Source organism: Puntigrus tetrazona, chromosome 1 (genome assembly GCF_018831695.1).
Source record: "Puntigrus tetrazona isolate hp1 chromosome 1, ASM1883169v1, whole genome shotgun sequence".
Lineage (NCBI taxonomy): Eukaryota > Metazoa > Chordata > Actinopteri > Cypriniformes > Cyprinidae > Puntigrus > Puntigrus tetrazona.
The window spans coordinates 13,216,923-13,229,282 of NC_056699.1; the positions used below are offsets into that span (position 1 = coordinate 13,216,923).

Genomic DNA, 12,360 nt, shown 5'->3' on the forward strand with positions numbered 1-12,360 from the left:
TGTATATAGAGTAACACAATCTTTGTCTGGCATGGACAAACATTAATAATGCACAGTTAACCCTGCACATGCGCATTGACAGACATCCACACTAATGCACATTAAAAATGCATAAATAGATCAGTCTTGAATGTTGATCACACACACAGTGTAAAACTTGCATCCTTGACCAACACTAACATATTATCAGAGAAATCAACGTTCTGAAATTTCTTTAATTTGCTGTGCTTGTTCCTTGCTTTCTTCTTCTGCTTATATTATACTTTACAAATGCTGCTACACAAATAAGAAATAAAACATGATCAATCACAGAATCCTAGAATAGCAATTAACAAATTATAATAAAAGGAAAAGAAATTGAAAATAAAAAGTGTAATTAACCCTGGCACCTAACTATTGAAACTTGATTATTTGGAGACATCAATTCATGCACTTGTGTAAGTATTAAAATATGAAATGAGCTCCTAAAATGAAAATTAGTCAAGAGATTTATTTCAATAGGTGCTGAAAATTAAAGGCAGGTGTACTCACAGATAGCAAGATGTAAGCCAAACTGGGAAAGCTTTGAGAAAGCAGCCATTTCGAAGCTAACTGTCTTTTCAACCAGTAGAACTTAAGGCTGATGCCTTATCCGTTGAGGCCACTGGGCCCTTTTTCTCTTTAAGAACACTGCCAGTAAACTTCCATCTTTTAAGCATCACAGCACTCTTTTCTTTGCTAAGTCCTATGTACATTTGTTATGGCTATATTGCAACTTTGAGCTTATCACTATAGATTTTTCTTTTGCTGCCAACTTAAATACATTGAACTGCATCAAATACGACCCAGATGGGACTTGAACCCACAATCCTCAGCTCGAAGGCTGATGCCTTATCCATTAGGCCACTGGACCCTTATTTGTCTTTATCCAAGTGCATTCACAGATAGCAATATGTAAGCTAAACTGGAAAAGCTTTAAGAAAACGGCCATTTCGAAGCTAATTGTCTGTAAATGCAAGTAAACTTTCATTCTTTAAGCATCACAACACTTGGTTCTCTGTGCTTAGTCCTATGTGCATTTGTTATTGCTATATTGTAATTTTGAACTAATCACTATAGATTTTTTCTAGTTCTGTCAAATTAACCTCAAAGAACAGCCTCAAATATGACCCAGGCGGGACTCGAACCCCACAATCCTCAGCCCGAAGGCTGATGCCTTATCCATTAGGCCACTGGGCCCTTTAGTTCTCTTATCCCAAGTGCATTCACAGATAGCAAGATGTAAGCTAAACTGGAAAAGCTTTAAGAAAACGGCCATTTGAAGCTAATTGTCTGTCGCATGCAAGTAAACTTTCATCCTTTAAGCATCACAACGCTTGGTTCTGTGCTTAGTCCTATGTACATTTGTTATTGCTATATTGTAATTTTGAACTAATCACTATAGATTTTTTTCTAGTTCTGCCAAATTAACCTCAAAGAACAGCCTCAAATATGACCCAGATGGGACTCGAACCCACAATCCTCAGCTCCGAAGGCTGATGCCTTATCCATATTAGGCCACTGGGCCCTTATTTGTCTTTATCCAAGTGCATTCACAGATAGCAATATGTAAGCTAAACTGGAAAAGCTTTACGAAAACAGCCATTTCGAAGCAAATTGTCTATCGCATGCAAGTAAACTTTCATCATCACAACGCTTGGTTCTGTGCTTAGTCCTATGTACATTTGTTATGGCTATATTGTAATTTTGAACTTATCAATATAGATTTTTTTCTAGTTCTGCCAAATTAACCTCAAAGAACAGCCTCAAATATGACCCAGATGGGACTCGAACCCACAATCCTCAGCTCCGAAGGCTGATGCCTTATCCATTAGTCCACTGGGCCCTTAATTGTAAAAGCTAACTGTTCGAAGTTCGAAGCTAACTGTCTCTTTCAACCAGCAGAACTTAAGGCTGATGCAAGATGTAAGACAAACTGGAAAAGCTTTAAGAAAACAGCCAGTTCGAAGCTAACTGTCTTTTCAACCAGCTGAACTTAAGGCTGATGCCTTATCCATTAGAGCCACTGGGCCCTTTTTTGTGTTTAAGTAAACTGCCAGTTCAAAGCTAATTATCTGTCGCATTCAGGTAAACTTTCAACCTTTAAGCATCACAAAGCTCTGTTCTTTGCTAAGTCCTATGTACATTTGTTATGACTATTTTGCAACTATCAGCTTATCACTATAGATTTTTGTGCACCCAACTGAAACTCAAAGAACAGCCTCAAAATGCACTAGGATTTGGTGGCCCTTGCATTCTGAACAATTTGATGCAATCAAAGCAAAGTCACATTCAGAAGGCTTCAAGTTTTACAGTAATTCTTGTTTCGTGTGCAGCTAAAGATGTTTCTTGAAACGACCCAGGTGGGACTTGAACCCACAATCCTCAGCTCCGAAGGCTGATGCCTTATCCATTAGGCCACTGGACCCTTATTTGTCTTTGTCAAGTGCATTCACAGATAGCAATATGTAAGCTAAACTGGAAAAGCTTTAAGAAAACGGCTTTTTCAGAAGCTAATTGTCTGTAAATGCATAAGTAAACTTTCATTCTTTAAGCATCACAACACTTGGTTCTTTGCTTAGTCCTATGTGCATTTGTTATAGCTATATTGTAATTTTGAACTAATCACTATAGATTTTTTTTCTAGTTCTGCCAAATTAACCTCAAAGAACAGCCTCAAATATGACCCAGATGGGACTCGAACCCACAATCCTCAGCTCCGAAGGCTGATGCCTTATCCATTAGTCCACTGGGCCCTTAATTGTAAAAGCTAACTGTTCGAAGTTCGAAGCTAACTGTCTCTTTCAACCAGCAGAACTTAAGGCTGATGCAAGATGTAAGACAAACTGGAAAAGCTTTAAGAAAACAGCCAGTTCGAAGCTAACTGTCTTTTTCAACCAGCTGAACTTAAGGCTGATGCCTTATCCATTAGGCCACTGGGCCCTTTTTTGTGTTTAAGTAAACTGCCAGTTCAAAGCTAATTATCTGTCGCATTCAGGTAAACTTTCAACCTTTAAGCATCACAAAGCTCTGTTCTTTGCTAAGTCCTATGTACATTTGTTATGACTATTTTGCAACTATCAGCTTATCACTATAGATTTTTTTTTGTGCACCCATCTGAAACTCAAAGAACAGCCTCAAAATGCACTAGGATTTGGTGGCCCTTGCATTCTGAACAATTTGATGCAATCAAAGCAAGGTCACATTCAGAAGGCTTCAAGTTTTACAGTAATTCTTGTTTCGTGTGCAGCTAAAGATGTTTCTTGAAGACGACCCAGGTGGGACTTGAACCCACAATCCCCAGCTCGGAGGCTGATGCCTTATCCATTAGGTCACTGGACCCCTTTTTTCTCTTTAAGTAAACTGCTAGTTCGAAGATAATTGTCTATCGCATGCAAGTAAACTTTCATCCTTTAAGCATCCTGGCAGCTTGGTTCTGTGCTTAGTCCTATGTACATTTGTTATGGCTATATTGTAATTTTAAACTAATCACTATAGATTTCTTTTGGTTCTGCCAACTTAAACTCAATGAACTGCCTCAAATTTGACTCGAACCCACAATCCTCAGCTCCGAAGGCTGATGCCTTATCCATTAGGCCACTGGGCCCTTATTTGTCTTTATCCAAGTGCATTCACAGATAGCAATATATAAGCTAAACTGGAAAAGCTTTAAGAAAAGCAGCCATTTGAAGCTAATTGTCTGTAAATGCAAGTAAACTTTCATGCTTTAAGCATCACAACACTTGGTTCTGTGCTTAGTCCTATGTACATTTGTTATGGCTATATTGTAATTTTGAACTTATCAATATAGATTTTTTTCTAGTTCTGCCAAATTAACCTCAAAGAACAGCCTCAAATATGACCCAGATGGGACTCGAGACCCACAATCCTCAGCTCGAGAGGCTGATGCCTTATCCATTAGGCCACTGGGCCCTTTAGTTCTCTTATCCCAAGTGCATTCACAGATAGCAAGATGTAAGCTAAACTGGAAAAGCTTTAAGAAAGCGGCCAGTTCGAAGCTAATTATCTATCGCATTCAGGTAAACTTTTACCCTTTAAGTATCACAAAGCTCTGTTCTTTGCTAAGTCCTATGTACATTTGTTATGACTATTTTGCAACTATCAGCTTATCACTATAGATTTTTTGTGCACCCAACTGAAACTCAAAGAACAGCCTCAAAGATGACCAAGATGGGCTTCAAACCTACAGGTTTCATCTCTGAAGGCTTATCTGTCGGGACACTAGGATTTGGTGGCCCTTGCATTCACTGAACAATTTGATGCAATCAAAGCAAAGTCACATTCAGAAGGCTTCAAGTTTTACAGTAATTCTTGTTTCGTGTGCAGCTAAAGATGTTTCTTGAAGACGACCCAGGTGGGACTTGAACCCACAATCCCCAGCTCACGGAGGCTGATGCCTTATCCATTAGGCCACTGGGCCCTTTTTCTCTTTAAAGTAAACTGCCAGTTCGAAGATAATTGTCTATCGCATGCAAGTAAACTTTCATCCTTTAAGCATCTGGCGCTTGGTTTCTGTGCTTAGTTCTATGTATATTTGTAATGGCTATATTGTAATTTTGAACTAATCACTATTGATTTTCTTTGGTTCTGCCAACAAACTCAAAAGAACTGCCTCAAATATGACCCAGATGGGACTCGAACCCACAATCCTCAGCTCAGAAGGCTGATGCCTTATCCATTAGGCCACTGGGCCCTTATTTGACTTTATCCAAGTGCATTCACAGATAGCAATATGTAAGCTAAACTGGAAAAGCTTTAAGAAAGCGGCCATTTCAGAAGCTAATTGTCTGTAAATGCACGTAAGTAAACTTTTATCATCCTGGCAGCTTGGTTCTGTGCTTAGTTCTATGTACATTTGTTATGGCTATATTGTAATTTTGAACTAATCACTATTGATTTTTAGTTCTGCCAACTTAAACTCAAAGAACTGCCTCAAATATGACCCAAATGGGACTCGAACCCACAATCCTCAGCTCTGAAGGCTGATGCCTTATCCATTAGGCCACTGGGCCCTTATTTGTCTTTATCCAAGTGCATTCACAGATAGCAATATGCAAGCTAAACTGGGAAAGCTTTAAGAAAACAGTCATTTGAAGCTAATTGTCTGTCGCATGCAAGTAAACTTTCAACCTTTAAGCATCACAAGGCTTGGTTCTGTGCTTAGTCCTATGTATATTTGTAATGGCTATATTGTAATTTTGAAGTAATCACTATAGATTTTTTCTGGTTCTGCCAACTTAAACTCAAAGAACAGCCTCAAATATGACCCAAATGGGACTCGAACCCACAATCCTCAGCTCACGAAGGCTGATGCCTTATCCATTAGGCCACTGGACCCTTATTTGTCTTTATCCAAGTGCATTCACAGATAGCAATATGTAAGCTAAACTGGGAAAGCTTTAAGAAAACGGTCATTTCGAAGCTAATTGTCTGTCGCATGCAAGTAAACTTTCAACCTTTAAGCATCACAACACTTGGTTCTGTGCTTAGTCCTATGTATATTTGTAATGGCTATATTATAATTTTGAACTAATCACTATTGATTTTTTTTGGTTCTGCCAACTTAAACTCAAAGAACTGCCTCAAATATGACCCAGATGGGACTCGAACCCACAATCCTCAGCTCCGAAGGCTGATGCCTTATCCATTAGGCCACTGGGCCCTTATTTGTCTTTATCCAAGTGCATTCACAGATAGCAATATGTAAGCTAAACTGGGAAAGCTTTAAGAAAACGGTCATTTCGAAGCTAATTGTCTGTCGCATGCAAGTAAACTTTCAACCTTTAAGCATCACAAGGCTTGGTTCTGTGCTTAGTCCTATGTATATTTGTAATGGCTATATTGTAATTTTGAAGTAATCACTATAGATTTTTCTGGTTCTGCCAACTTAAACTCAAAGAGTTGGCCTCAAATATGACCCAGATGGGACTTGAACCCACAATCCTCAGCTCGAAGGCTGATGCCTTATCCATTAGGCCACTGGGCCCTTTAGTTATCTTATCCCAAGTGCATTCACAGATAGCAAGATGTAAGCTAAACTGGAAAAGCTTTAAGAAAAAGCCATTTGAAGCTAATTGTCTGTCGCATGCAAGTAAACTTTCAACCTTTAAGCATCACAAGGCTTGGTTCTGTGCTTAGTCCTGTGTATATTTGTAATGGCTATATTGTAATTTTGAAGTAATCACTATAGATTTTTCTGGTTCTGCCAACTTAAACTCAAAGAACAGCCTCAAATATGACCCAGATGGGACTCGAACCCACAATCCTCAGCTCGAAGGCTGATGCCTTATCCATTAGGCCACTGGGCCCTTATTTGTCTTTATCCAAGTGCATTCACAGATAGCAATATATAAGCTAAACTGGGAAAGCTTTAAGAAAACAGTCATTTTGAAGCTAATTGTCTGTCGCATGCAAGTAAACTTTTCAACCTTTAAGCATCACAAGGCTTGGTTCTGTGCTTAGTCCTATGTATATTTTATAATGGCTATATTGTAATTTTGAAGTAATCACTATAGATTTTTTCTGGTTCTGCCAACTTAAACTCAAAGAGTTGGCCTCAAATATGACCCAGATGGGACTCAAGACCCACAATCCTCAGCTCGAGAGGCTGATGCCTTATCCATTAGGCCACTGGGCCCTTTAGTTATCTTATCCAAGTGCATTCACAGATAGCAAGATGTAAGCTAAACTGGAAAAGCTTTAAGAAAAAAGCCATTTGAAGCTAATTGTCTATCGCATGCAAGTAAACTTTCAACCTTTAAGCATCACAAGGCTTGGTTCTGTGCTTAGTCCTATGTATATTTGTAATGGCTATATTGTAATTTTGAAGTAATCACTATAGATTTTTCTGGTTCTGCCAACTTAAACTCAAAGAACAGCCTCAAATATGACCCAGATGGGACTTGAACCCACAATCCTCAGCTCTGAAGGCTGATGCCTTATCCATTAGGCCACTGGGCCCTTATTTATCTTTATCCAAGTGCATTCACAGATAGCAATATGTAAGCTAAACTGGGAAAGCTTTAAGTAAACAGTCATTTGAAGCTAATTGTCTGTCGCATGCAAGTAAACTTTCAACCTTTAAGCATCACAAGGCTTGGTTCTGTGCTTAGTCCTATGTATATTTGTAATGGCTATATTGTAATTTTGAAGTAATCACTATAGATTTTTCTGGTTCTGCCAACTTAAACTCAAAGAGTTGGCCTCAAATATGACCCAGATGGGACTCGAACCCACAATCCTCAGCTCGAGGCTGATGCCTTATCCATTAGGCCACTGGGCCCTTTAGTTATCTTATCCAAGTGCATTCACAGATAGCAAGATGTAAGCTAAACTGGAAAAGCTTTAAGAAAAAAGCCATTTCAGAAGCTAATTGTCTATCGCATGCAAGTAAACTTTCAACCTTTAAGCATCACAAGGCTTGGTTCTGTGCTTAGTCCTATGTATATTTATAATGGCTATATTGTAATTTTGGAAGTAATCACTATAGATTTTTTCTGGTTCTGCCAGCAAACTCAAAGAACAGCCTCAAATATGACCCAGATGGGACTCGAACCCACAATCCTCAGCTCTGAGGCTGATGCCTTATCCATTAGGCCACTGGGGCCTTATTTGTCTTTATCCAAGTGCATTCACAGATAGCAATATGTAAGCTAAACTGGAAAGCTTTAAGTAAACAGTCATTTGAAGCTAATTGTCTGTCGCATGCAAGTAAACTTTCAACCTTTAAGCATCACAAGGCTTGGTTCTGTGCTTAGTCCTATGTATATTTGTAATGGCTATATTGTAATTTTGAAGTAATCACTATAGATTTTTCTGGTTCTGCCAACTTAAACTCAAAGAACAGCCTCAAATATGACCCAGATGGGACTCGAACCCACAATCCTCAGCTCAAGGCTGATGCCTTATCCATTAGGCCACTGGGCCCTTTAGCTGTCTTATCCCAAGTGCATTCACAGATAGCAAGATGTAAGCTAAACTGGAAAAGCTTTAAGAAAACGGCCATTTCAGAAGCTAATTGTCTATCGCATGCAAGTAAACATTCATCCTTTAAGCATCACAACACTTGGTTCTGTGCTTAGTCCTATGTACATTTGTTATTGCTATATTGTAATTTTGAACTAATCACTATAGATTTTTCTAGTTCTGCCAAATTAACCTCAAAGAACAGCCTCAAATATGACCCAGATGGGACTCGAACCCACAATCCTCAGCTCCGAAGGCTGATGCCTTATCCATTAGGCCACTGGGCCCTTTAGTTATCTTATCCCAAGTGCATTCACAGATAGCAAGATGTAAGCTAAACTGGAAAAGCTTTAAGAAAGCGGCCAGTTAGAGGAAGCTAATTATCTGTCGCATTCGGTAAACTTTTTACCTTTAAGCATCACAAAGTTCTGTTCTTTGCTAAGTCCTATGTACATTTGTTATGACTATTTTGCAACTATCAGCTTATCACTATAGATTTTTTTGTGCACCCAACTGAAACTCAAAGAACAGCCTCAAAGATGACCAAGATGGGCTTCAAACCTACAGGCCTCATCTCTGAAGGCTTATCTGTCGGGACACTAGGATTTGGTGGCCCTTGCATTCTGAACAACAGATGTAATCAAAGCAAGGTCACATTCAGAAGGCTTCAAGTTTTACACTAATTCTTGTTTAGTATTGCAGCTAAAGACGTTTTTGAAGACGACCCAGGTGGGACTTGAACCCACAATCCCCAGCTCCGGAGGCTGATGCCTTATCCATTAGGCCACTGGGCCCTTTTTATTTTTAAGTAAACTGCCAGTTCGAAGATAATTGTCTATCGCATGCAAGTAAACTTTCATCCTTTAAGCATCACACGCTTGGTTCTGTGCTTAGTCCTATATACATTTGTTATGGCTATATTGTAATTTTAAACTAATCACTATAGATTTTTGTAGTTCTGCCAAATTAACCTCAAAGAACAGCCTCAAATATGACCCAGATGGGACTCGAACCCACAATCCTCAGCTCCGAAGGCTGATGCCTTATCCATTAGGCCACTGGGCCATATTTGACTTTATCCAAGTCAATTCACAGATAGCAATATGTAAGATAAACTGGAAAAGCTTTAAGAAAACGGCCATTTCAAGCTAATTGTCCGTAAATGACGCAAGTAAACTTTTATCATCACAACGCAGCAGTTCTGTGCACACTTGTTATGGCTATATTGTAATTTTGAACTAATCACTATTGATTTTTTTGGTTCTGCCAACTTAAACTCAATGAACTGCCTCAAATATGACCCAGATGGGACTCAGGCCCCCAATCCTCAGCTCCGAGGCTGATGCCTTATCCATTAGGCCACTGGGCCCTTATTTGTCTTTATCCAAGTGCATTCACAGATAGCAATATATAAGCTAAACTGGGAAAGCTTTAAGAAAACAGTCATTTGAAGCTAATTGTCTGTCGCATGCAAGTAAACTTTCAACCTTTAAGCATCACAAGGCTTGGTTCTGTGCTTAGTCCTATGTATATTTGTAATGGCTATATTGTAATTTTGAAGTAATCACTATAGATTTTTCTGGTTCTGCCAACTTAAACTCAAAGAACAGCCTCAAATATGGCCCAGATGGGACTCGAACCCACAATCCTCAGCTCGAAGGCTGATGCCTTATCCATTAGGCCACTGGGCCTTATTTGACTTTATCCAAGTGCATTCACAGATAGCAATATGTAAGCTAAACTGGAAAAGCTTTAAGAAAACGGCCATTTGAAGCTAATTGTCTGTAAATGCATAAGTAAACTTTTATCATCACGACGCTTGGTTCTGTGCTTAGTTCTATGTACATTTGTCATGGCTATATTGTAATTTTGAACTAATCACTATTGATTTTTTGGTTCTGCCAACCAAACTCAAAGAACAGCCTCAAATATGAACCAGATGGGACTCGAACCCACAATCCTCAGCTCCGAAGGCTGATGCCTTATCCATTAGGCCACTGGGCCCTTATTTTATCTTTATCCAAGTGCATTCACAGATAGCAATATGTAAGCTAAACTGGGAAAGCTTTAAGAAAGCAGTCATTTCGAAGCTAATTGTCTGTCGCATGCAAGTAAACTTTCAACCTTTAAGCATCACAAGGCTTGGTTCTGTACTTAGTCTATGTATATTTGTAATGGCTATATTGTAATTTTGAAGTAATCACTATAGATTTTTCTGGTTCTGCCAACCAAACTCAAAGAACAGCCTCAAATATGGCCCAGATGGGACTCGAACCCACAATCCTCAGCTCCGAAGGCTGATGCCTTATCCATTAGGCCACTGGGCCCTTATTTATCTTTATCAAGTGCATTCACAGATAGCAAGATGTAAGCTAAACTGGAAAAGCTTTAAGAAAGCAGCCAGATTGAAGCTAATTATCTGTCGCATTCAGGTAAACTTTTACCCTTTAAGCATCACAAAGCTCTGTTCTTTGCTAAGTCCTATGTACATTTGTTATGACTATTTTGCAACTATCAGTGTAACAGCCCGGTTGATAAGTAAAAGATTTGACTCAATCACTGATGTTGTGTTGCCTTCCTTTTGTGTTTTTATTGTCACAACACCGTAAGGCGAAAGTAGAAAAATAAACAATATAGAATCTACAATGAATTCACATTCATATAAATGAAACAAAGTAATTACTCAAAACTTTACTATTAATACTAACAATTGCTTAAACTACGTAAAGCTGCTCAAATTTAATAAAGCAAACACATAAAACACAATACGACATGTAATTTCGTATATATTAGTGAAATGCTCTACCTTGTTCTCCTTTCAACCAGGTGTTAAAATATCAAAGTTAAAATAAAACAAAACGATGCTAATTTCCTTTTCCTTTTTAAAGTGTCCTTAATTATTTATATTAACTTTGTTTCCGTCTCCGTTTCTGTCACGCGTGCTCTCCTTCTCTCACGATCTCCATGGTCTCTGTTTCACGTGTTTCAGCCCGGCTGCAGCGCGCTTTCCCGGCAAGCCGTCTTTCAAAATAAAAGTCTCCATCGGATAAATAACTTAAAGAGTGCAAAGAAGCATTTCAAAACATCACAAACATATAATTATTATCTAGAAAATACCTAACTAATATCAAAATAACATATAAATGCAGAAATTAACTCAAATAACCAGAGGTTATTTATACTCCCAACAATCAAGAGTATTTTTTTTTTTGTAACATTTAAAGAACAAATTACAAATGATTTTCAATTAAAGATGACCTTCTGCTCAAAAGCACGCACATAAAGTGTTCATACTAAAGTAAATTAATTCTGGAATGTAAGTCATATGAAGAAAAGGATACACTTAGTTGCTCTTAGAATTAGCTAGACTGTTTCTAGCAACAGGACCAACTTCTGTACTGGGCGTTCAATGACAGACAGCTTGTTCAGGCGGCGACCATCCTTTTCTAGATTCCAGTCACCAAAGCATATCTTGACTCTTCTCACAAGCCCGTCTTTATCTGTAGTAGTCTCCGTTACTCTGGCCAGTCGCCACTCATTTCTGGGCAGATCAGTCTTTTCCATGACAATGTCTCCTACTTGCAGATTTCTCTTTGCTGTGTGCCAGCACTGTCTAAGTGGCAATGTTGGACAGATATTCTTTCATGTGACTCCAAATTGCTCTGCAAGTACTGAACATGAGCGCCACCTCTTCCTTGCATAGATGTCTTCTCTAATAAATCTGCGGGTGGTGGCAATGCTGGGATGCACTTCATTGTAAGCAGGTTATTAGGTGTGAGAGGTGCAAGGCTGTTTGGGGTCGTTTAAGTTATCAACTGAAGTGGTCTGCTGTTTTACGATTGCCATAGCTTCGCAAAAGAATGTCCGCGGTGACGCATCGTCCAGTCTTCCAGAAGAGAGTGAGAGAGTTGAGCGAAGAACATTCCTCACTGTTCTGATTTGCCTCTCCATACCCCACCAGTATGACTTGCATGGGGTGCATTTAGGACAAAATCGCACTGCTTCTCAGCTAAGAACACAGTCAGTCGATCAGCATCAATCTCATAAGAGCATTTTTCAGCTCATTCTTGGCTCCTACAAAGTTGGTGCCTTGGTCACATTAATTTTGCGCACTGCTCCACATGATACAATAAAACAAGCGCAAACCATTGATGAAAGCATCGGTAGACATATTGTCAGCATTTCGATATGAATAGCTCTAGAGCTGAAACATGTGAAGATGAGGCCGTATCTTTTATTCTCCTTCGACCCTGTTTAGTGATAAAGGGTCCAAAGCAGATCCATACCACAATATGTGAATGGTGGGGATGGATTTATGCGCTCTGGTGGGAGATTGGCCATTCTTTGTTCTTGATT

At 39.0% G+C, this 12,360-nt stretch overlaps 11 non-coding genes across 11 annotated transcripts; all 11 read right to left on the minus strand.

Moving 5' to 3' along the window:
* Positions 1-1,471: 1,471 nt before the first annotated feature.
* trnar-ucg lies at positions 1,472-1,546 on the minus strand. The gene has a single exon. It is a non-coding gene; the product is annotated as a tRNA-Arg (tRNA).
* An 827-nt stretch (positions 1,547-2,373) lies between these two features.
* On the minus strand, positions 2,374-2,446 carry trnar-ucg. The gene has a single exon. It is a non-coding gene; the product is annotated as a tRNA-Arg (tRNA).
* Positions 2,447-3,877: 1,431 nt separating this feature from the next.
* Positions 3,878-3,951, minus strand: trnae-cuc. Its single transcript has one exon. It is a non-coding gene; the product is annotated as a tRNA-Glu (tRNA).
* Positions 3,952-4,659: 708 nt separating this feature from the next.
* Positions 4,660-4,732, minus strand: trnar-ucu. Its single transcript has one exon. It is a non-coding gene; the product is annotated as a tRNA-Arg (tRNA).
* Positions 4,733-5,628: 896 nt separating this feature from the next.
* Positions 5,629-5,701, minus strand: trnar-ucg. Its single transcript has one exon. It is a non-coding gene; the product is annotated as a tRNA-Arg (tRNA).
* A 901-nt stretch (positions 5,702-6,602) lies between these two features.
* Positions 6,603-6,676, minus strand: trnae-cuc. Its single transcript has one exon. It is a non-coding gene; the product is annotated as a tRNA-Glu (tRNA).
* Positions 6,677-7,894: 1,218 nt separating this feature from the next.
* On the minus strand, positions 7,895-7,965 carry trnaq-uug. The gene has a single exon. It is a non-coding gene; the product is annotated as a tRNA-Gln (tRNA).
* Positions 7,966-8,218: 253 nt separating this feature from the next.
* On the minus strand, positions 8,219-8,291 carry trnar-ucg. The gene has a single exon. It is a non-coding gene; the product is annotated as a tRNA-Arg (tRNA).
* A 434-nt stretch (positions 8,292-8,725) lies between these two features.
* On the minus strand, positions 8,726-8,798 carry trnar-ccg. Its single transcript has one exon. It is a non-coding gene; the product is annotated as a tRNA-Arg (tRNA).
* Positions 8,799-8,996: 198 nt separating this feature from the next.
* trnar-ucg lies at positions 8,997-9,069 on the minus strand. Its single transcript has one exon. It is a non-coding gene; the product is annotated as a tRNA-Arg (tRNA).
* Positions 9,070-10,258: 1,189 nt separating this feature from the next.
* trnar-ucg lies at positions 10,259-10,331 on the minus strand. The gene has a single exon. It is a non-coding gene; the product is annotated as a tRNA-Arg (tRNA).
* Positions 10,332-12,360: the final 2,029 nt, after the last annotated feature.